This window comes from Chiloscyllium punctatum, chromosome 16, assembly GCF_047496795.1.
Source record: "Chiloscyllium punctatum isolate Juve2018m chromosome 16, sChiPun1.3, whole genome shotgun sequence".
Taxonomy (NCBI): Eukaryota; Metazoa; Chordata; class Chondrichthyes; order Orectolobiformes; family Hemiscylliidae; genus Chiloscyllium; species Chiloscyllium punctatum.
This window is the reverse complement of record NC_092754.1, coordinates 52283669-52305404: the sequence shown is the minus strand read 5'-3', so window position 1 is coordinate 52305404 and position 21736 is coordinate 52283669. Positions and strand designations below refer to the sequence as shown.

Genomic DNA, 21736 nt, shown 5'->3' with positions numbered 1-21736 from the left:
CGGTTCTGACTTCTGCACAACATCATTGTGCTTCGAACGTTCAGGCAGTATTTCATGTTGATTACTGTAAACGTTAACATTTAACAAGCCATGACAATAAAGCATTGAATCCTCATCACTATACTACCAGGGAAGATTTCTGTTAACACCACCATGGACACCATGAGATTCATCATTCTATTCTCCCATTCTTCTGTGCATGATGCCCTCGGCTCCATTCCAGTCTTGTTGTTTGGCTTACAACACTGAGGCTAACCAATCATCTGTTGCATTGAAGTTTCTAATGTATGAGACCTTACCTCTGAACTGGCAATGTGCTGGCTCAGTGGTGATAACACTGGCCTTGTAAACTAGAAAAGTGTTTGAAATAATCCATTCCTGTTTTTCTGTCCAAGAAATTGAGGAAAACCGTTCAGCAGGACAGGAAATAGCGGGCGTGAGCAATGATCCAGTTTCGCAGCAAGAACGAAGTGAGGCAGTATAAACTACAGAGTAATGGGGAAACAATGGGCAAGGAACACTGGGACGTGACGGGCTGAATGCTTCCTTTCTTTGCTGTAACCAGACACTGGTGTTGAAGTCTGAAATGGGATAATATCAGTCAAGAGGGTGACATCTTACTTTATGCTTGTTTTCTCATGAGGCCTGTTTTACTCTTGGGGAAATGTGTCTGCGTGCTGCAGTCTGTGCGTAAAAATGGCGTTCAGTTCCCCTACTGGGTGTGAACACATTTTTCCCATCTCAAACCTCAATCCCATTTATTGTGCCTCACAAGATTAAAACATTTCAGGGTAATTAGCATTGAGATGAACACGTGAAACTTCAGAGTTTACAAGGGTACAGACCCGGTGCTGGGAAGTGAGATGATGGGACCCATTTCTATGCTGTAAACACTCGATAATTCATTCATTTTTGAGGGAAAACGTATCTACAGTGACATAATTCCAAAACCTGTGTTATGAAGAAACTGTGCAACTGTTTCTGCCCTTATCCCTGGTGATCTAGTGATGGGTATTCGGCACTTTCACTGAGTGGCCTGGGTTTCATTACCGTTCAGGATATCAGGACTTCTTGTTCCTCTCGCAGAAGTGAAAAGTGCGTTCCTTCTCTCTGCACAGTCGGACAGTTCATCCTTCATTCTCCTCTGATTCCACTTCCCAAAGAGTTTCAAAATATTGTCAAAACTGAATCTCAGCTATTTCTTTTCTGTGCTTTTCATACACGGGAGCTGCAGCGATTGAGTGGGTTGGTTTCTGAAAATGAAACGTACTTATGTGCAATGTGTGCTGCTATTTCAGGATTCCTTCTCTGACAGCGCTGGGACATGACTGATGTTCTCTATGATATGGAAGTGCCAGTGTTTGAGTTGGGTAGACAAAGTTTAAAATTACACGATCTCTGGACATAGTCCAGCTGGTTAATTTGGAAGCACTAGCTTCCAGAGAGCCGCTCCTTCATCAGGTGGGTGTTTTTCTGCAGAAGCTTGGTGTGTGTGTCAATATGCGTGATCTTTTGGAAGATCATCTGGACTTTAACTGATCGTTAGTAGTGTCGATGGTACCCATGACTTGGAAGTGTTGGTGTTGGACTGTGTTGGACAAATCTGAAAATCATGCAAAGACAGATTAGAGTCCAACAGTTGTCAACCACCTGTTGCTTCCAAATATGCCTGTTCGATGCAACCTGGTGCTGTGTGATTTGTAACTGTGATTGTTCTTGGTAATGTTTAACTGATCGAAGACAGTGAAAGAATTTTCGTTCGTAGAGATGAAAATTCCAAAAACTTTATCCACCTCAGTGTCACCAAGAAAATTAGCTTGGATGTGTTGTGAATCTCCACAATGCGCATGCGCCAAGTAAATTTCGAACTTACAACCATCTGATCCGTAGCCAGCGATACGAATGGTTGTAACACTGGCCAGATACACAGCTGTGATTTTACACTCTGCAGAGCTGTGGTGTGAACGAGGACATGTGCAATAACGGTAACATTCCCAAGGTGAATAAAAAACACAGTAATCGCCATCATTGATTCACTTCAAATGGTCCTCAAATAAAACTACCATTCACAATCTGATCAGCCAATCAATGAGGTCACTGATGATCGAGGAAATTACAACTTATTTTGCTGTGTTTCCACCATAATTCGAGGTAAACTCCAGCCTAATCACAACATCGCATTTCCCATAGTTTTCAGCTTTAGACTACGTCAATGACCTGTCCGTATTTGCAGGAAACTAAATAACATGAAATGAGTGAAAAAGTCCTTTTGGTCATGTAATCCAGTGTAGAGTCGGCCAGGAAAGAAAAAGTCAAAGACCTGAAACATCACTTGCATTTCTCTCTGTAGTAATGCGTTTTCCTGAGTTGAATATTTGCAGGACTTGTCATCAATATCTAAAGAATTTTATTTTTCCAGCGACAGATTCTTCATAAGTCAATTAACATCTGAGGTGTTGAAACTTATTTTACTTCAGATTAAATTAATTGAATATTGTTTCCCCCAGCCTAATGTCTCAATACTCCCTCCTCTTCCATGTAAATACAAGCTGCTCCAAGTGAGGTTGCAGCTACCAACCTGACATTCCATTGCTCCTTGCTGGTCCATGTCAATAGAAGCTGCTGCAAGTGAGATTGGAGCTCCCACTCTGATGTCCCAATGTTACCTGCTGCTCAACGTCACGAAAAACTGCTCCAGATGAGGGTGGAGCTCTCAGAATGATCCCGCAAAGCTCCCTGGTCCATGTCAACAGATGCTACTCCAAATGAGGTTGGATCTCGGAGTCTGATTTCCCAATGCTCCCTGCCGCTCCATGTTAATAAAAGCTGCTCCAGGTGTGGTTGGACCTCCAAGTCTGATGTTACAATGCTGCCTGGTCCATGTCAACAGAGGCTGCTCCAGATGAGGTGCGATCTCCCAAAACTGGCAGCTCACACACCTCTATACCATCATAGAAATACTGCCCAGTGACCATTTCCACCACTGGAGCCATTGGTGGAATATCCGCATCATGAGAACCTAATCTTATTTTTCGTCACCACCGAATCATTATTTCCAAAATACTTTCTATCTTTAACCTTATTTACCATGTGCATATTGCAGTCAATGCGAATTAAGATAATTAGTGTTAACTGACCTATGTTCAATAAAAATTACATCTTATTTTTCATGTTGAGTTACTGCTCCTTAAAAAGGACAATGTTTGTAATAAAATCACAGTTTTATTCCGTGTGAGCGAACGTTATTTGTATTATTTAAATTGAACTTGGTCGCTGTGTAAAATGATGAAATAGATCTCAATTTCAAAAATTGGTATTGTTGTCATCCACCTTGAAATATGGTCATAGAAATGTACAGCATCGAAACAGACCCTTCAGTCCAACCTGCCACGCCGACCAGATATCCCAACCCAATCTCGTCCAAACCGCCAGCACCCGGTCCATATCCCTCCAGACATATCCTCTTTATATTCCAATCCAAATGCCTCTAAAATGTTGCAGTTGTACCAGCCTCGACCACATCCTCTGGCAGCTCATTCCATACACGTACCACGCTCTGTGTGAAAACGTTATCCCTTACGTCTCTTTTATATCTTTCCCCTCTCAAACTAAACCTATGCCCTATAGTTCTGGACTCCCTGATCCCAGGGAAAAGACTTTGTCCATTTATCGTATCCATGCCCCTCATAATTTCGTAAACATCTATAAGGTCAGCCCTCAGCCTCCAATGCTCCAGAGGAAACAGCTCCAGCCTGTTCAGCCTCTCCCTAACGCTCAAATCCTCCAACCCTTTCAACATCCTTGGAAATCCTTTCTGAACCCTTTCAAGTTTTACAGCATCTTTCCAAGAGACAGGAGACCAGAATTGCACGCAGTATTCCAACAGTGGCCTAACCAATGTCCTGTACAGCCGTAGCATGACCTCCCAACTCCTGTACTCAATACTTCGAACAATAAAGGAAAGCATACAAAACGCCTTCTTCACTGTCCTATCTACTTGCGACTCCACTTTCAAGGAGCTATGAACCTGCATTCCAAGGTCTCTTTCTTCAGCAACACTCCCCTTATCATTATTTCTATAAGTCCTGCTATGATTTGCTTTTCCAAAATGCAGCACCTTGCATTTATCCGAATTAAACTCCATCTGTCACTTCTTAACCCATTGGCCCATCTGGTCCAGATCCTGGTGCAATCTGAGTTAATGTTCTTCATTGTCCACTACACCTCCAAATTCTGGTGTAATCTCTAATCTTAATAACTGTACCTCTTATGCTGATATCCAAATCATTTATGTAAATGACAAAAAGTCGAGGACCTAGCACCATTCCTTGTGGCACTCCACTGGTCACAGGCCTCCAGTCTGAAAAACAACCCTCCACTGCCACCCTCAGTCGTCTACCTTTGAGCCAGTTCTGTTTCTAAATGATTGGTTCTCCCTTTATTCCATGAGATCTAACCTTCCTAATCAGTCCTCCATGAAGTCCATATAGATCACATCTACTGCTCTTCCCTCAGCAACCTTCTTTGTTACTTCTTCAAAAAACTCAATCAAGTTTGTGAGACATGATTTCCCATGAAAGGCATGTCGGGTATTAGAACGAAATGTCTGTTAATGACATGCGTTTAAAGACACTTTAAATCATTTTTCATGTTTATGTTGCATTAATCTGTGGTTATTGATCCACAGTTTACGTTCACTTGCTGCAGTTAACATGCTGACTTCTCCAGTTTTTCATAGTTCAATGTGATGCATTCCAGTGTGTGCATAACGAGAGGGAGCTTGCTTCCCACATTTTGTGCTTATCTGTGTCTTATGTTCAGCCTTCATCAATGGCGAGAACAAGGGGGAAAGGGCGAGACCAATGTGTAAGTCTGTCCGTGCCAATGCACGGTATCCATATCGGCAATTCTCTCCTGAGCATTCACAGCCAGTTTTTTTTGTGTCGCTACACCCACCCCTGCACCTTTTGAAATATCTCTATTATTTTGTGGTGTCTCTCTGCGCTCTTCGCACCAAGATGAATCACTTCTACCCAACCTGCTCCAGATTTCATATGACAAAACACTCATTAAGGACCATTGCATTAAAGATGCACATTGCATCTTTCGTTATTTGGTTTTCCTGGATCTCTTTCATACGATAAAAGTTCACAGCAACTTGACTTGGGAAAGAAAATCGCGTTCCTTTTCGTTGTCCCATTTCAATCTACATTTCAATGCAGTTAGCCAACAGGCTCAAATTATTGTTTGAGGTTTTATAATAACGTCGATGCATATAAACTAACCATTGGAGTTCCAATTTCAATAAGACAGCTGTGATAATCGGAAAATAGCGACGAGAGTGGGACTCGAACCCACGCGTGCAGAGCACAATGGATTAGCAGTCCATCGCCTTAACCTCTCGGCCACCTCGTCAGACATGCATGCGGGCATGTAACCTAATCTCCAGACCATCACAACCTCATCATCTCTGGAGAATCTCTCATTCACAGCCTCCAACCTCATTGTCCATGAACCCCGCATTGCCCGATTCTACCTGCTTCCTATGACCTGCTGTCTCAACCTGCGCCTGTCCGAGCCAACTCATCTCTTCCTACCTCAACACCTTCCTGTCTCCCCAGTCCAGGAAATCCTCACCTACGTTTGTGGCACCACCGAAGCACTTCATCTCCTCCAAGACTTTTATTTCCCTGGTCCACAACGCGTCATCTTCACCTTAGACATCCCGTCCCTCTGCACATCCATCTGCCATGACGAAAGTCTCCAAGCCCTCTGTTTCTTCATCTCACCCCATTCCAACTAGTACACTTCCACCGACACCCTCATCCTCCTGGCTAAACTGGTCCTCACGCTCAACAACTGTTCTGTCCAATCCTCCCACTTCCTCCAAACCAAAGTGGTAGCCATGGGCACCTGCATGTGACCGAGCTATGCCTGCCTGTTTGTCAGATATGTGGAATTGTCCGTCTTTCGCAGTTACACTGGCACCTCTCTCCACTTGTAACTCCGCTATATTGATGAATCCATTGGCCCCACTTCCTGCTCCCACAAGGAGGTTGAACTGTTCACCAACGTTACCAACACCTTTCACCCCAACGTCAAATTCACCTGGATCTCCTTGGCAACCTCCTTCAACTTCTTGGACCTGTGCATCACCGTCTCCAGCGAATGATTAATGACAGAGATATACTACAAGCCTACCGACTCCCACAGCTACCATTATTACACCCCCTCCGCCACCTCGTGTAAAAACACCATCCCTTATTCCCAATTCCTCCGCCTCCACTACATCTTTTCCCAGGATGACCAACTCAACCTCAGAAAGTCCCAGTTGGTCTCCTTCCCACGTGGTTGACCTTGATCACCAATGCATCTCCTCCACTTCACTCACAACCGCCCTTAAATCCCACCCCTCCCGCAACAAGGACAGAACCCCATGGTCCTCAACTTTCACCCCACCAAACTCAGCATGAACCACATCAGACTCCAGCACTTCTGCAATCTCCATACAGACCCCACTATCAGGTATATATTTACCTAAATACCCTTATCAGCATTCTGAAAAGACCATTCCCTCCACGAGCCCCTCGTCAGGTCTACAACCCTCAATAAACCCACACCCCACTACTGGCAGCTTTCCCTGCCACCGCAGGAAGGGTAAAAGCAGCGCCCACATCACTCCATTCATCTCCGTCTAAGGCCCAAGGTATCCTTCCACATCCGTTAGAAATTCACTTGTACAACATCCAAGGTCATCTATTGCATCCGTTGAACCCAATGTGGACTCCTCTACATCAGAGAGACAGGACACCTTCTTGCAGATCATTTCAGAGAACATCTTTGGGACACCGCACCCACCAACTTCACCATCCCGTGACTGAACACTTCAATTCCCCCTCCCACTCCGTCAAAGACGTGCAGCTCCTGGGCCTCCTTCAGCGCCAAACAATAACCACCCAATACCTGGAGGACGAACGCCGTATATTCCGCCTTGGGACTCCGTCACTTCACTGGGTAAGTGTGGATTTGAACAATTTCCTCATTTCCCTTGCCCCAAGTCCCAAGCCTCAAACTTGTCACCGACCTCTGGACCCATTCCATCACTGTTCCCTCTGAACTATCATCTTCTCCCTCAGCTTCATCCAATTACCGCTTTCCCAACTATCTCTGCCCAACTCTGCACCCCTACCATTTATCTCTCAGTCCCGACTCATAAGCCTTATTCCTGTTGATGGGCTATACTGAAACGTGGATTCTCCTGCTCCTCGGATGCTGACTGAACTGCTGTGCATTTCCAGCACCACACTCCCGACTCAAATCTCCAGCATCTGCAGTCCTAACTTTCTCCCAGGAGTAATCAATGACCTCGGAGTGAAGATGCCCCTGATTGCAGTGATCTCAGTGTGATTGAGTTTTGCATTTATTTTGGGTGAGGGTAGGCTGGATCTGAGACGAGCGCTTAACACCCAGACAATGGGAATGGTATCAGATACCGAAGTTAGGGCGGGCTGAAGTGAAATGGAAAATGCTGTCAGAAGGTGGATCAGTACAAATGCATCATATCACTTAGACTGTAAAAGACACGCAGAAGGAGCAAATCAACTTCACTTCAGGCACAATAACAGGTAACGTGGGAAGAAGACAATACAACACAATGAGATGGAATGGAATTGTTGATGTGAAAGGATTAAATATTTAAGCTATTTTACACACAGACTGTCGTCACATTGGAAAAAGGAATTTACAGCAGTGTAACGGTGATATTTGCCTATGACATCTCAATTCCAAGAGACGTTGACATATTATCTTCTGCATCAGCGTGGCCTAGTGAAAGCATGATCGGACCATCAATCAGAATTCAATACTTCAAAGCTCTCCTCTGTGCTGTGCAAACTATTTTCTGCTCCTGTATTCAGATCCCAATCGCTTCACAGTCTGTCTTTTTCTGCTTCCTGCCTCACGTAAACACTTGAAACTAATCAAATCCGCAGTGCTTCCGCATTAACCCATATTTTGTAACTCCCGAGCAGACACAGGTACGAGTGTCCAATTGCCCTTTTCGAGCGCTCTCACTCTGTATGATCTGAATGATAAAGTGCACTGTATCTGATCCGCAGGACACACTGCAGAAATTATCCCATTCCAGCGGACTGAGCTGCCTCCATTGATAGAGCTGTTTCCATTGGTAGAGTATCACACAGTCACAGCGAACATCTTTTGATGTCATCCTCGAAGGTACTTGCTACAAAAATCTGAAGATTGCGGGAAACTGCTGTCGTCAGAGCGATATACAGAGGCCCAGAGGGAGCCTAGTGGGCCCATCAAACAGAAATCAATGGATAAAAATAATCTTCTTTTTAGAAGAATCCAATTCAGACCATCAAGTTAACACTTCCTGGGGAGAAAATGGATGTGGGAGAGCGGACATTCTCAACTGGTTCCAGCATTTACAATCTTGGTCCGTGTGACAACAAAAGCAGAAACCTGGAACTTTTTATCTTGCTTCTGAAAAACAGGTTAGTAAATTTTGAAGACCATCGATATTTCTCCCTGGTGTTCATGAAATGTTCAAGAGCAGAGTACGGTTCCCTGAGTATGGTCTGACTTCTGGGTTATGGACTGTGATATTTTGCTTACATGATCTGAACACATACAAAGAAATGACTCAGTGACAAGATCTGCTGAATCGGATTCAGTGAAGAACAGCAGCCAATGAAATGAAAAGAGGCGGAAGACTGGGAATGCAGCAAATTATTTTCCAGACTCGAGGAGAGTGTACAGTGCTGTTTCCAGGGGTCAATATCTGTGCAAGCAGCGTTGGGTGTCAATATACTGCATCTTTTGTGTAATGGTGCAAAAGCATTAATTCCCCGGCAAGCAAACCCATTTGACTTTTGTTTTCAACATCAATACAGTGGGGACCGAAACAGCATTTTAACAAGCTGCAGCATTGGAGTAAAACAGCAGAAATGGCAGTGGCGGGATTCGAACCCGCGTCCCTTTCAAGACTGGAACTTGGATGCAGCGCCTTAGACCGCTCGGCCACACTACCATCCGGCCACGCTACCAGCCGGGCGCACTGCCCGTTTTCTTGCATTTCCAATTGTGCCTCTGCAAAACAACAGATGCAAAGTCACATGAAAAGGGTTCCATGATCCCTCTCCGACTCGCATATCTGCTGGGATGTGCCCGGCTACAATGTCAATTTGGCAGCAGATAATGATAGCTCATCAATCCAGACAAAAATCAATGGTAAACTGAGTCTATCTTCTCAGACTCTTTTCAGCTACAAATGTATCTGTGAGTGCGTGACAATATATGTTCGCTTATGATTTGGTCAAATAACCATGAGCTGCTTGACGTTACTGCAATTTCTATTCTTGTTTTGCTAAATGATTTCACCAAACAGGACGACTTTCACGTTTACACGGAACACGAAACACACCGGACTACAAGGAAAATGCACAAGCTGAGCAGGCCGTTTTCCAAATCATACCGTGCAGCATCGTTTCAGTCACTGTGTCTGTTTTGCAGAATAAGGGTACCAATGAAAGTTCTCTACCCTAAAACCGGAGGTCGCATTACATTCCGAGAACGACAGATCACATCGTGAGGAAGCTCTGACCTCGGAGCCAGTTCGAGATGCCACTTTCCGTGCCTTTTACCTTAACCGTGCAATTTGCTGCAGAGATGTTCACTCCTGGACATGAGCCACATGGATACCAACTGAGTCTGGTACCAACCTGTGCGGGAAACGACGAGAAGCGACTCAATAAATTTTGCTAACTTCCATGGTGCTTATTAGAAATGGAGTCTCTGTTCACCTCTATCTAAAAGGCACTTTCTGAACATAGTCACAGAACTCAAAAGGTAATTACCTCACCCCACCGCCACTCCAGAAGAGGTGCTAACTGCCCTTGATTGCTTTTTGTTCTCGATGTGAAGAGCTCTCACGCCTGAGTCACCTTCACGTCTCTGTTTGCGGAGTGAATCACAAAGAAGGAGCTTCACCAGAGCTGCAATTGCGACGCTTCCACACTCGCCCTCCCCGTTTACATTTTCCTGCTCGTCAGTGATTTAAAGAAAACCAAATGGATGCGATGTCATTCTGTAGCCTCTCTGTCGATTCCTCCGTTTCAGTTCCAACATGGCTTAGATCTCGGGGCGCACCTTAATACTAGCGACGCTATGACAGCACAGGTCCGGAGGTTCCTCTCAGAGTGTATGTTGTTTTCATTGCTGTTGCTGATTGAATGAGCCATTAACGTGCGAACTGCTCCAAAACATGATTCAGGACCTCTGGTGCCAACTCTCGCGCGTTGAATAACGACAGACAGCTTCCAAACGAGGCCTTTCAGAGTCGACTTTGGGGTACGTTTGACAGACAGACAAGTTCAGGAATTCGGGGTGCGCTGTGACACCAGCGCATCAGCTTCTTCCCTGCCTTTGAACCGGGCCGCCTGCGCAAGGAGTGCAAATGCGGTACTGCTTTTCACGGAAGGATCAGAACGCGGCAACTATACTCTCAAACAGAATGGCATTTGATCAGAACCAGGTTGGACAAAAACTTTATTACGCTTTGCACAGTAATTAAATGGACTTGCCTTATATTTCACTACGAGAGCAGATTCGTTCAAGCAAATTCGAAGGCAGGTTTGCAGATGGGAAAGGAAGCCCCGTTCTTGTACATGTGAAAGGCTGAAGTGGAAGAGCAAAGCAGTTTCTGTCCAGTTTCAAACTGGGGACTTTTCGCGTGTTAGGCGAACGCGATGACCACTACAGAAACCAGCCGACGCCGCTGTACTGCAGCTCAGTGGCATCCAGCACTGAAAGTTGAAGCAATTCTACGTTTCACCTTTCTGTTTCCAATAGCTTGTTGCTGTCCAGCGTAATTAACATCTTGAAAACGTAAAAAAAGAACACGTGAAATTGATCACAAAATATAGACAAGATGTCGTCAATGTTTAGACCGTAGGACGAGGTGGAATAAGCTGGGGCGACTTTCCCTGCAGCGGAACGGCTCCGACAGAACTTTGTTTCGCAACATCAATGAAATAACGTCTCCTTTCGGTTCCAGTAAATACTTAACCTGCCTGGAACATAAAGCAACAGTAGAGCTGTTTGCGATTTTCCGTGCGGGAGTCGAGCACTGCCATGACAGCACAGACACTTTGAGAAAATCTGCGCTCTCCCACACCACAGTTAACTCTGTAGGAGTCCTACCCATTTTGTTTATGCCTCAACTTGCCTGGAACCGAAAGCAGCTTGAGCCCGCGATTTACCGTGTGGGAGGCAAAAACGATCATGACAAGATGGACACTGACGCCTGTCCCCACAAAGCAAACTCCCGGTTCTGCTTTTTATTTGAACACGCCGCAGCCACAGAAACTGCAGTGAGGGAACTCGAGCCTAAGCTTCTTTAGTCATTGAGTTCTGAAGCAGGTGCTTCCGGCTCTATGGCTACCCTTCATAGCCGCTGATTCGTTTCGATTACTGAAATTTCCTGTGTCTGATCCGCAGGATATCCTGCAGGACTTTGAGACAGCGCCATCCGCCCTGTGACATGTACGTGCTGGATAACATTCTTTTGTGTCATGTGTCCCGGCTTTGCCAATATCATTGTTGTTTAACTCCCTCCATCCTGTTGGTCGAACTGTGATTCCAGTCAGTATAAAAAACGTGTAACAAAACACCTTAGCTGTGCTGGCTCTCTACAGAGATAAATGTATCTTCTCGTATCATTCTCTTGCCTTCTCCCTGTAACTCTACATATTTTTTACATTCAATATGAACATTGAATTAGTTTTTCAACAATTCGATTGAAACTGCATCTTTATCAATGTCAGACCCTAACCACTCACTATGTGAAAACATTTCTCCTCATGTACATTTTTCTTCTTTTACTAATGTCTCTAAAACTCTGCTGAATCGTTCACGATCCTTTCAGGCATAGGGAGCATCCCCCCTTCCTTATTCCCTCTGTCTAACCCACTCATGTCTTGGAAAGGTTTAACAAGGCCAGCTTTTGACCTTCTGCTCTCCAAGGAGACCTGTCCCAACTTTCCAAATGGCCTTTATTGTTGACATTCCTCGTACACAACACCATTCTCATCAAACTTTTCCGCGCTGTTTTCAATCATTTCAAGTCCCCACTTCCTAAATCTTCACACCCAGAAGTGTGCGAATATCCAGGTGGTGGATTTATTCAGAGTGAGATTCTGTGGGTGAACATCATCTAACACTTGTTTGACTTTCACCACATGTGGTACTGTGCCATGCCCACTACAATGACACTTCTGACCCCAATACACAAAGGTATTTCAAAGGGTGCAACTTAATGATTTACATCTTTTTATCAAACAGTTGATCAGTCGACCGGGCAAAAGTGTAATCAAACAACCAAGGCTCGATGGCGATTTGAAGTCAGACATTCTCCCATGCCAGTATTAACACAAGCTTCGAAGTGAATATCATGCCCTCGACACTCTTAAATTGCCAACACCAAACCAGCTGAGATTCGGTCAGGTCCAACTACATCCCAATGTGTTCGCAGATTTTTAAGCATCCAAGTCTATAAAGAATATCGCCTTGTCATTCCATCTCCTTGTTCACGGGACAGTGCTGTTTATCTCTTCCGTTTGCACTAAGTTGTCTCCATCGGCAGAGTATTCAGCTATTTCCCTCCACCGACAAGCAGTGTGAGGGGAGGCAAGCGCGGACACACTCGAAACCTCGCTCTCATTGGCACAGCCAGTTCCATCAAGTGGTGGGAATCAGCAAGTTTGATTGGGAGCTTCCTGAAAATATCATTTATCTGAGAAGCGATAAAGATGTTGAGCTGGTGGGTAAGACACAAGTGTACCCCGGAATCTCTACCCTCAATTAAATTTATGTGAGGACATTTTTGTGCAGCCTGTTTGCTGTTCAAAATCCATTTCACACAGCAATCCTGCAGAAAGACATTTGTAACAATAATATCGGCTTCTTTGATGCAATCGGGCAGCAGTTATCATCTGAGCCCCAACTTTCCCAGATAAAAACAATCCGAGTGGAAGTCTCACTCACTGAGAGCCATCCCCACGTCCCTGAGCTGCGGGGCTGCAGACAGTTTAACGCAGAAGATAGAGTTAACAATGAGATTTTGTTTCACCATCAGCCACTCTGTTCCAGAGACAGGAAGAGGGTCAACATCAATGTGTGGGGTCACTCACGCGCCGACAGAAGCTGTTCAGCCAATCGAGTCCATAGCGAATCTCTGCCGCTTGTGTATCCCTGTGGTTATTCATAGTTGGTGATGTATGTCTTACTAATGTGGAGCTGTCCCTGTATCTGAATTCTGTCTCCAACAAATTGATCAAATTATAATTCACACCTTTTCATTTCACAGGGAGAACACTGCTGTGTGAAACGGCTTGGGGAATAACTGCAGGGCGTCATGCACATCGAGCAATCGAAAACTGATGTGTCTCACCTTCACCAGTTTATTCCCAGCTCTGGCAAGAGATTTTGCGAATCAGATCAGAGCACACCGACACAGAACAGGTAAAGAGCTTCCAGAACTTCACAAATGTGTTTCCTCATTTGTGTAAATTTACCGTGTGTATCGGTATGAAATACTCATTTCAGATACATTGAATGAAAGGAAGTGGAAAGGGAAACAACATGTAATGCGTAGAATGGAGATCTATTATAGAGAAACACTGGCGGGTACAGTACAAACACTGAAACATGGAATTGTCAACGAGTAGAGGATGTTTTCAATCCATTAATTTCGTGGTTATGAGCCCAATACGCACCCTCTGGGCCGCGCTGTTAGAGCTGACCATTGCAGTTTCACACATTCTTCAGCTTTTTGTCTGGCTTTGTGGCATGTTTCTCAGAGGACGATTTCAAAAGGTCTTCACTATTATTGTGTGACACTGTGATGCAGATGTGTCCCGGCTGTGTCAATATAACCTCTGACTAACTTGCCACATTCTGTTGGTTTAACTGTGATTTCACTCAGAATAACAAAATATGTCATCGTGCAAAGTGAGGCTATGCAGCCCCCAGACAATAAGGAAATGTCTATGGCGGTCGACTGATTGACTTTTTTTGATTGATTGTCACATGAACCTCAGTACAGTGAAAACTTCTGTTTGCGATTGGTAAAGGCAGATCATACTAATCAAGGACATGCAAATCACAGCATAAGTAAAACAAAAGTTTGGACAGATTAAGGCTTTCAGTTTACTCCGCACAGGATGTGCACTCGGCAAAATCCACATTAACCCACCCGAGGCGATATCACACCCATGACCAACAAGCCAGACCCGCAACAGAAGCATGATCCATAAATCAGGTGAGTTTCCTTGTTTAAAAAATAGGGTTTTTCTGTTGTTTCGGAGGGAAGGGTACACTGAGTTTTAATAACAGCTCCTTGCCATTCTGCCTTCCGGTTCCCCGGAGGCTGTGCTAGCCACTTCTTTTGCGAGCGGGCACCCATTATTGGCAGCTGGACGAACTCATCTTCAATTGGCAATTAGTGTTGTGGGAGAGAAACATGAACGCGCTTTTCAGCCTACTATCAAACACGGGGTTGTGGAGCGCGGGAGGGTTTAGAGGTAGTGAGAGTTATGGAAATTCTAGAAAGCTGTACATAAGAGAGATCGCGCATGCACAGGACTTAATTTTCTTTAGGGAACCTTGTGCAAATAATGCCATCTGAGACAGATAGAAGTGCGAAGAACTGCAGGGAAAGTGAGAATCTCTCCCAGTCATCTGTGTCTGTGTCCTTCTCGAAGTCACAGCGAGGGCTCTGCTGTCTGAATCAGCATGGAATGTTACTGCAGCGAGTCCTGTCACTCAGGCAGGTTGCACCTGAGATGTATAAGCTTTATCACGTTACCGCCAGCTCAGAGAGTAGATTTCACAGCTCACATCATCCTAGAGTGAAAGGGAACAGAAGAAAGCGATGCAGACCATCATCTGAACACCTCCTGGGGAGAAAACGGATGTGGGAGAGCAAACAGTCTCGGCCAGTGCATGTACCCAGCATTAACAATCTTGGTCTGTGTGACAACAAAAGCAGGAGCAGGAGCTGTTTATCTTACTTCTTAAAACAGGCGTGAAAATTTGCAGAGCATAAATACGTCTACCTGCTGTTAGTGAAATGATGAACAGCAGAGTACAGTGCACAAAGTATGGTCAGCCCTCTGTGTTATGGGCTTATCATGCTCCAACTGGGACCCTCTGCTCACAGGATTTGAACACAAACAAAGAAATGACTCAGTGACAAAATCTGTTGAAACGGATTATTTGAGGAATTGAAAGCGATGGAATGAAAAGCCCCTTGAGAGCGGGATGTAACATTAACTGTGAAGGGATTGTTTTCCTGACTGGAGGAGAGTGGGCACTGCTGTTTCCATGGGTCAATATCAGGATAGATAGATTGAATCAGCGTCGAATATTATTGTAGGGAGGCCTGTCGCATAGAAACACTGCATCTTTTGTACAATGGTGCAAAAGCACGGACCTTTTGTGTAGACGGGACAACTTGAAAATCGGTAATGTGGCAAAATGCACGAATGAGTGAAATACCAAAGCAACCACAGAATCTGGTGTTACGTGACGGGGTAAACCCCCTCTGCTAATGTAAACTAGCAAAACTGGAAGAATTCACACCGTGCTGTATTCTGTTAAAATTCAAGAGGCAAAGAACTATCCCAAAAATCACTATTTAAAGTCAAAAATAAAAACTTTATTTTTTTTACATTTGACAGAGAAAATACAACTTAAAACTACTTACAACTCCTTTCTCTGAACCGGTTTTTAACCTTCTGGTCTACAACACCTTCCCCATCCACGATCCCATTAACATTTACAAAAAATTTCAAATTTATAAACCAACCAGTTGTCGAATCTTCTCTTTGTATCTTCATCTGTAGATTTATTTTTCCAGGTCGTTGTTGATGCTTTTTTTCTATGCTATCTATTTCTCCAGATAGTCACCTCTTGGAGATTTTACTAACATCCTACATCTGTTGGTCTTTGAGCTGCTCTCTTTGCTGTTCTTTGCTGCTCTGGATAACTGTTCAAATTGTCCGATATTTGTCCCACAAAACGTCGGATCGTTTTAATGGTTTGAACATTGTAAAAAATACCACATTCAAACTTGATTGGGGCATAATTGAAACTGATTGGCCGAATTCGAATTTGTTTTTTGTCTCCATGTAACACAGCTCTTAGTTGTTTCGATCAAATGTTATGTTGTTCCCTTGTTCAGGACTCCTTGTGCTAGCCAGACATTTCAGCACCATTAAAAGTACATTACTCCCAAAACTTCAAAACACTAGCATTTGCCAAGACAGTCGATTTCGCTCAACATCGGTCTCTGTCAATCTCCTGTGCCGAGATTTGAACCATCTCTGGTCTCTGTTAAACAAAACTGCCATATTCCTATAACCTCAGATTTAACACGCCCCCTTATGTATGCCTTACAATATTAATTGATTCCTCACAGTGTTACTTCAGCAGACGTTGAGAAGAAATAAAATTGAGAACAACAATCACCTATGTGACTGCGATTTGACCCAATGTTGCTGCAGTCAACCGATTCGGCTGTAAGTGAAATAGCCCACACCTTTCCTGTAACAATAATGTGGTAAGTTTTCATGAGATGAATTAGACCCAACATCATATCTCAGGACGAAATTTACTGGGATATAAAGACATGATGAAATACACGGGCGTTGGGGGTGGGGGCGGGATGAAATATGGAAAGGAAGGATATGGTCAGAGTTCCCTTGATACAAAATCGTGAGAGAAGACGGAAATGAGATTTACTGGGATATAAAGCCACGAGAAAAGAAAAGAAGGGATTCAATGGGATGGTGGAATAGATGTAGAATCACACGACACAAATCAGGAATGACTGAGTTGCATCCTAATGGAGGTTTTCCAGCTGATGTGAGGTTGGTAAGGGCAAATAGGAGGGAAATTCCCTCGTACAGGTGAGTGTATAACTAAAGGTTGGAGCTTTAAATCCAGCGAGGAACGTCAAAGAAGTTTACATCAGGTACTTTTCATTCTGAGAGTTATTGAAATCGGAGATGGTTTTTCAGAAAGAAAAAAAAATTCCGAAGATGATTCCAGCACATTTGAAAGGCCACGTGCAGACACACAAGGAGCGAATTTAACAGGGACAGGGATTCTGGTCTGCCTGGATGGGGAGGCAAAAGTGACACACTCAAGAATTGTTTAACATGCATTGGAAAGAAATTACATAACACTGGCAACTGGACATGTTAAATGTAAGAAGAACTGGTGGCGTTTGAAAGGTGTAGCAGCTGGTTTTGCGTGAATTATTACAAACTGTTACTGTACTGAGCTGTTTGTTTTAGCTTTGCATTGAATGGAGGCAGGTTTGCTCAATCCGCTGGCTAAATGGTTTATGGTATAGAGTGAGACTAACAACATGGGGTTAATTGTTGCACTGTCTCAGGTTGCCATAAGGATCATAATTTCCACCGCTCACGTGATCTGGAATACAATGGTGACTCTAGTGAGTAGGAATGGACCTGTCGATGTCAAGCATCATTATCATTGCCATCTGTTGCCTTGAACATTTGTTCACAATGACAAGGAACTGGACTGAGTCCATTTAATACTCCCTGATCTCCTCCCGAAAACTCCAGTGACAAGACTCGTCCTTATTCCTGTTGGAACCCTCTGTTCTGCACAGCAGCAAAACTATTTGTCATGACTTTACCAGATTCACTGACAACATTCAGTCTACCCAAATTTATATATCTAATTCTTTTCGTACGGTATAATGAGCTGTGTGAGTTTGCAGCAAACAAGATTATATAAAACGAGTTTAACAGCCTTTCCAAGAATGTAATCAAGAGTGTCAGAGGTTTGAAAAAGGTCATCAAGCTAAAATATCACATCTGTTTCTCGCTCCACAGATGGATAATCATCCGGGGAGTATGTGCAGTTTTACGGTTAATAATTGATACCTTTCGCAAAGACAGAACAATCCCACAAATCGGAAGTTGGAGTTTTAGAATAGATGTTGCTTTATTCGAAATTATTCGTCAACTACACTTCAGTCCAGTTCTCCAATAATTCCTGATTAACGTCAGTAAAAGCAGCTTTAGATAAGGATTGAAATTACTACTGAGGCATGTTTACACGCTGTTAAGTACCAAGCGCTGATCAGTTGCTCCACTGGAGCCGCCGACAGCAAGCCTACAAAGTGCCCTACTCGTACCTCTGGGACCCGCCTGTTCTACATTTGCAGTGGTTCTGAAATTTAAGCGAAGCAAGTGGAGTAGGAACTGATATGGACCTGCGACTATTCGAGCATCAGGTTCAGGAAAAGGGACACAGAAAAATCTTGCACAAAATAGACTTGATTGAAAACTGGGTTTCCATGTGTCGTTGCGTTGTTTACAGACAATGTTATATTATCGCTGTCACAGGGCTTCTCATTGGGTCGGCTTCAATTTGGCGCAGAATACGATTCAATGACTCTTCACTAACTTCATTCTGCAAATTCCTACAGACAACATGAAACATACTGCACTCATCATCAATTTCACCAGGGCTACATCAAAGGACATGTTGCACAGTTTTCATGACTATTGAAGATATAAGAATGTCATGTAAGAGTAAATTGAATTTCAGTTCAAATTGTAAAGTGATCAGAATCCAGAGTGAGATACTGAATGTCCCAAATTCCCGTTTATTACCGTGGCCAGAACTGTAGCCAGACAAAGGGGAAATTTTTCTCTGAATCCTCAATATCCACACGGCCGTTTGCTCCATGTGTCCAGTTGGAAACCTGTGTGAAGAAGCATGCAGTCTGATAGAGCGCCCGGGGGAATCCTCCACTGTCTGATCTAAAGCTACAACAGGAGCTGTGTATTCCAGCTGTGAGAGCAGTGCGTTAAAAGGGAGGTCCTTGGTATTCCGTGGTGTAGATTCACAGGTTCCTCATCATGTTATCGTTTAAAACCCTCTGTCAGAAACAGCACAGACAGTGAGGAATAGGAAGGGGGCATTTTGCCCACCAGCGTGACCCCGCGATTTGATGTCACCATGGCTGACCGAATACATCAATGTCTTTTCCCAGCATTCACATCACAAAAGGAAAAAGACACTGAATAAACCGAAAAACGCTCTGCAACAGTGCGAGGGAAATGTGTTTAGTGTCAGTGGGCTTCTGCAGTAGGTTTTGTGAATGAGAAACCGATTCTGGGCTGATCATGTTTCAAATGATATGATTAACATAAAACTCACTACCCAGGAATCTTCTCTCGTCAGTAGCAGGGACAAGAACACCAGCCGACGGGAACTAATGATGAATTAGCAGAACAATTTTTCATTCAGCTGAAATCTGAACTAAACTCCAATTCTGGTGTAACTGAAACCCAAAAAATTTGAAACGCAACCTTAATAGTGCAGTAAAAGTCCAACACGTCTTTCATTGTGCCACAGAGCTGTACTAGCCTCCATTTTACTGCACCCAACGTTGCGGTGTTCAAGTCTTTCATCAAACATGTTTATCCTTGCCCCAGCTTACAGTATTTGGTCCTTATCTGTGCATGCTCTAGCTCCTCAAGTGTTCGGCTAAATACTCCTGAAGTGTTTTGATGACCCTTAGCTTTACCACACGTTCCAATAGTGAGTTACAGACAGAGAACACTCTCAGGATGTATACATTCTTCCTAAATCTTCCCTGAACATCCTCTCTCTCGCGTTTTATCAATATCCCTGGTTATTGACCCTTCCCATGAGAAGTTTATTCCTGTCACACATATCTATCCCCTTTGTGTGCACGTTAATCAATTCCTCTGTCAGCTTTCTCCGCTCTCAGATAAAGAGCCCCAGTCCAGCTCATCTATCTTTGAAGTGGCGTGAGTGTAGTGCTTGAAGAACACAGCAGGCAGACAGCATCCAAGGAGCAGGAGAATCGATGTATCGGGCATAAGCTCTTCATCAGGAATGAGGCTTTTGAGTCGGGGTTGAGGGAGGGGAATGGGACTGGCGGTCAGGTAACTGGGAAACCGATCGATGGATGAAGGTGAGGGAGAATGTGATAGTTCAGAGGCGGGATTGTTGGCGGCGTCCAGAGAGCAGTGCCTAGTTGAAGGCTTTGGACTGCGATAATGTAGGGGGAATTAAAATGAGGAAGCTATTCAAATGCACATTTATCCCATGTGGTTTCAGGGTCCTAAGGTGGAATATGAGACGTTCTTTCTCCAGGCATCGGCTGGTAATACAATGGCGGTGGCTTGTGCCCGAAGCATCCATTCTGTTCTCCTCAGATACTATCTGATGTGCTGTGCTTTTCCAGCTCCACACTCTCGACTCCGAGCTCCGGCACCTGCAGCCCTGACTTTCACTTATCTTCGCAGGGGGAATGGTCGAGCTGAAGCACCACGTTGGTAAATCTCATCTGACCACCCTCCAGTGCAAGCACACGTTTCCTGAAGGCTGGCAAACAGAACACAATAAAGTTATCAAAAGAAAAGCAGAAATAAAGGAACAAAATCAGCAGGTCTAGTGCATCTGGGGAGAGATTTTCGAGCCAAACGATCCGCCTTTGGAACGCATGGTATGTGTAGGTGGGGCAGGAACATGAAAGAAGTTGAACAGGGTCTAAAATGATTGAACTGTATAATGGGTATTGAAAATTGCACGGTGTCTCAGCAGGAAATGACGTGCCGCTCTTCCAAATCGCGCTGTGCTATGCGGGAGCTCTGCAGCTGACCAAACTGAAATGGAGGCATGGGAACACATTGGAAGTTGCAGAGACAGGAACCTAGAGGCTCAAGGTCTTTTTTGCTTACAGACAGAAGGAAGGTGTACACACGTTTGTCACCCGCTCCGTTTTTCCCTCCCCTGTCCAGACGATATCACATTGTGAGCTGGAAATGCAGTTTGCTAAATTGAGTGATGGACATATAAATCACTGGAACCTTACACAGTGAGGAGAGACATCGTAAACGAGAAACATTATACCTTCTGGGATTTCGAAAAATGGTTCCATATGGGAAGTGCTGGGGGTCAAAGAGGATTGGACGAGGTGTACAGACAGAAATTGTCCTACATAGTGCCGTTATTCAGTGGCATGGGTTAGTAGGGAAAGGGCAGTAGAATGATCTACCGTCTATCAATAAACACTCACTACGGAGAAAATGTATGTGATGATTTTCATTCCAACACCGACACTAGGTACAGTTTACAGAAGTCACGTATTTGCACTGTCACTGTCACTCTGTCTCACTGGGAGCAGTAGTACTCCCCCACGCTGATTCAGACAGCACAGTTATTACTGTGATATGTCCCTTCGAGAATGGAAGTGCAGGTATTAATAACCCGTACTTCGAACGGAGTGTCTGTATTGCTCAATAACAATCACTTAACTATCCTAACTCCTTTTTAAATCATTTGACCCATAGCCTTATATGTTTTGGCATCACAAATTTACATCTAAATACTTCAGAAAGTAATGTAGATTTTTGCCTCTTCGATCCTTGCATACACTGTGTTCCAGATTTCAACCACCCACCGTTTGAAAACGTTTTTCCACGCATTCACTCTAATCTTTCTGTCTCTGACCTTAAATCGATGGCCTTCCGTGATCGAAATCTCCATCAAAGTGAAGCATATATTTTAGTCAATGCTATCCATATCCCTCAGTACATTTTACATCTTAATCATGCCCCCCTCAATCTCCTCTGCTGTA

The 21736-nt window shown here is 44.1% G+C and overlaps 2 non-coding genes across 2 annotated transcripts; both read right to left on the bottom strand.

The window, feature by feature from the left end:
- Positions 1-5333: 5333 nt before the first annotated feature.
- On the bottom strand, positions 5334-5415 carry trnas-gcu (transfer RNA serine (anticodon GCU)). The gene has a single exon. It is a non-coding gene; the product is annotated as a tRNA-Ser (tRNA).
- Positions 5416-8970: 3555 nt separating this feature from the next.
- Positions 8971-9052, bottom strand: trnal-caa (transfer RNA leucine (anticodon CAA)). Its single transcript has one exon. It is a non-coding gene; the product is annotated as a tRNA-Leu (tRNA).
- Between the last annotated feature and the right edge of the window lie 12684 nt (positions 9053-21736).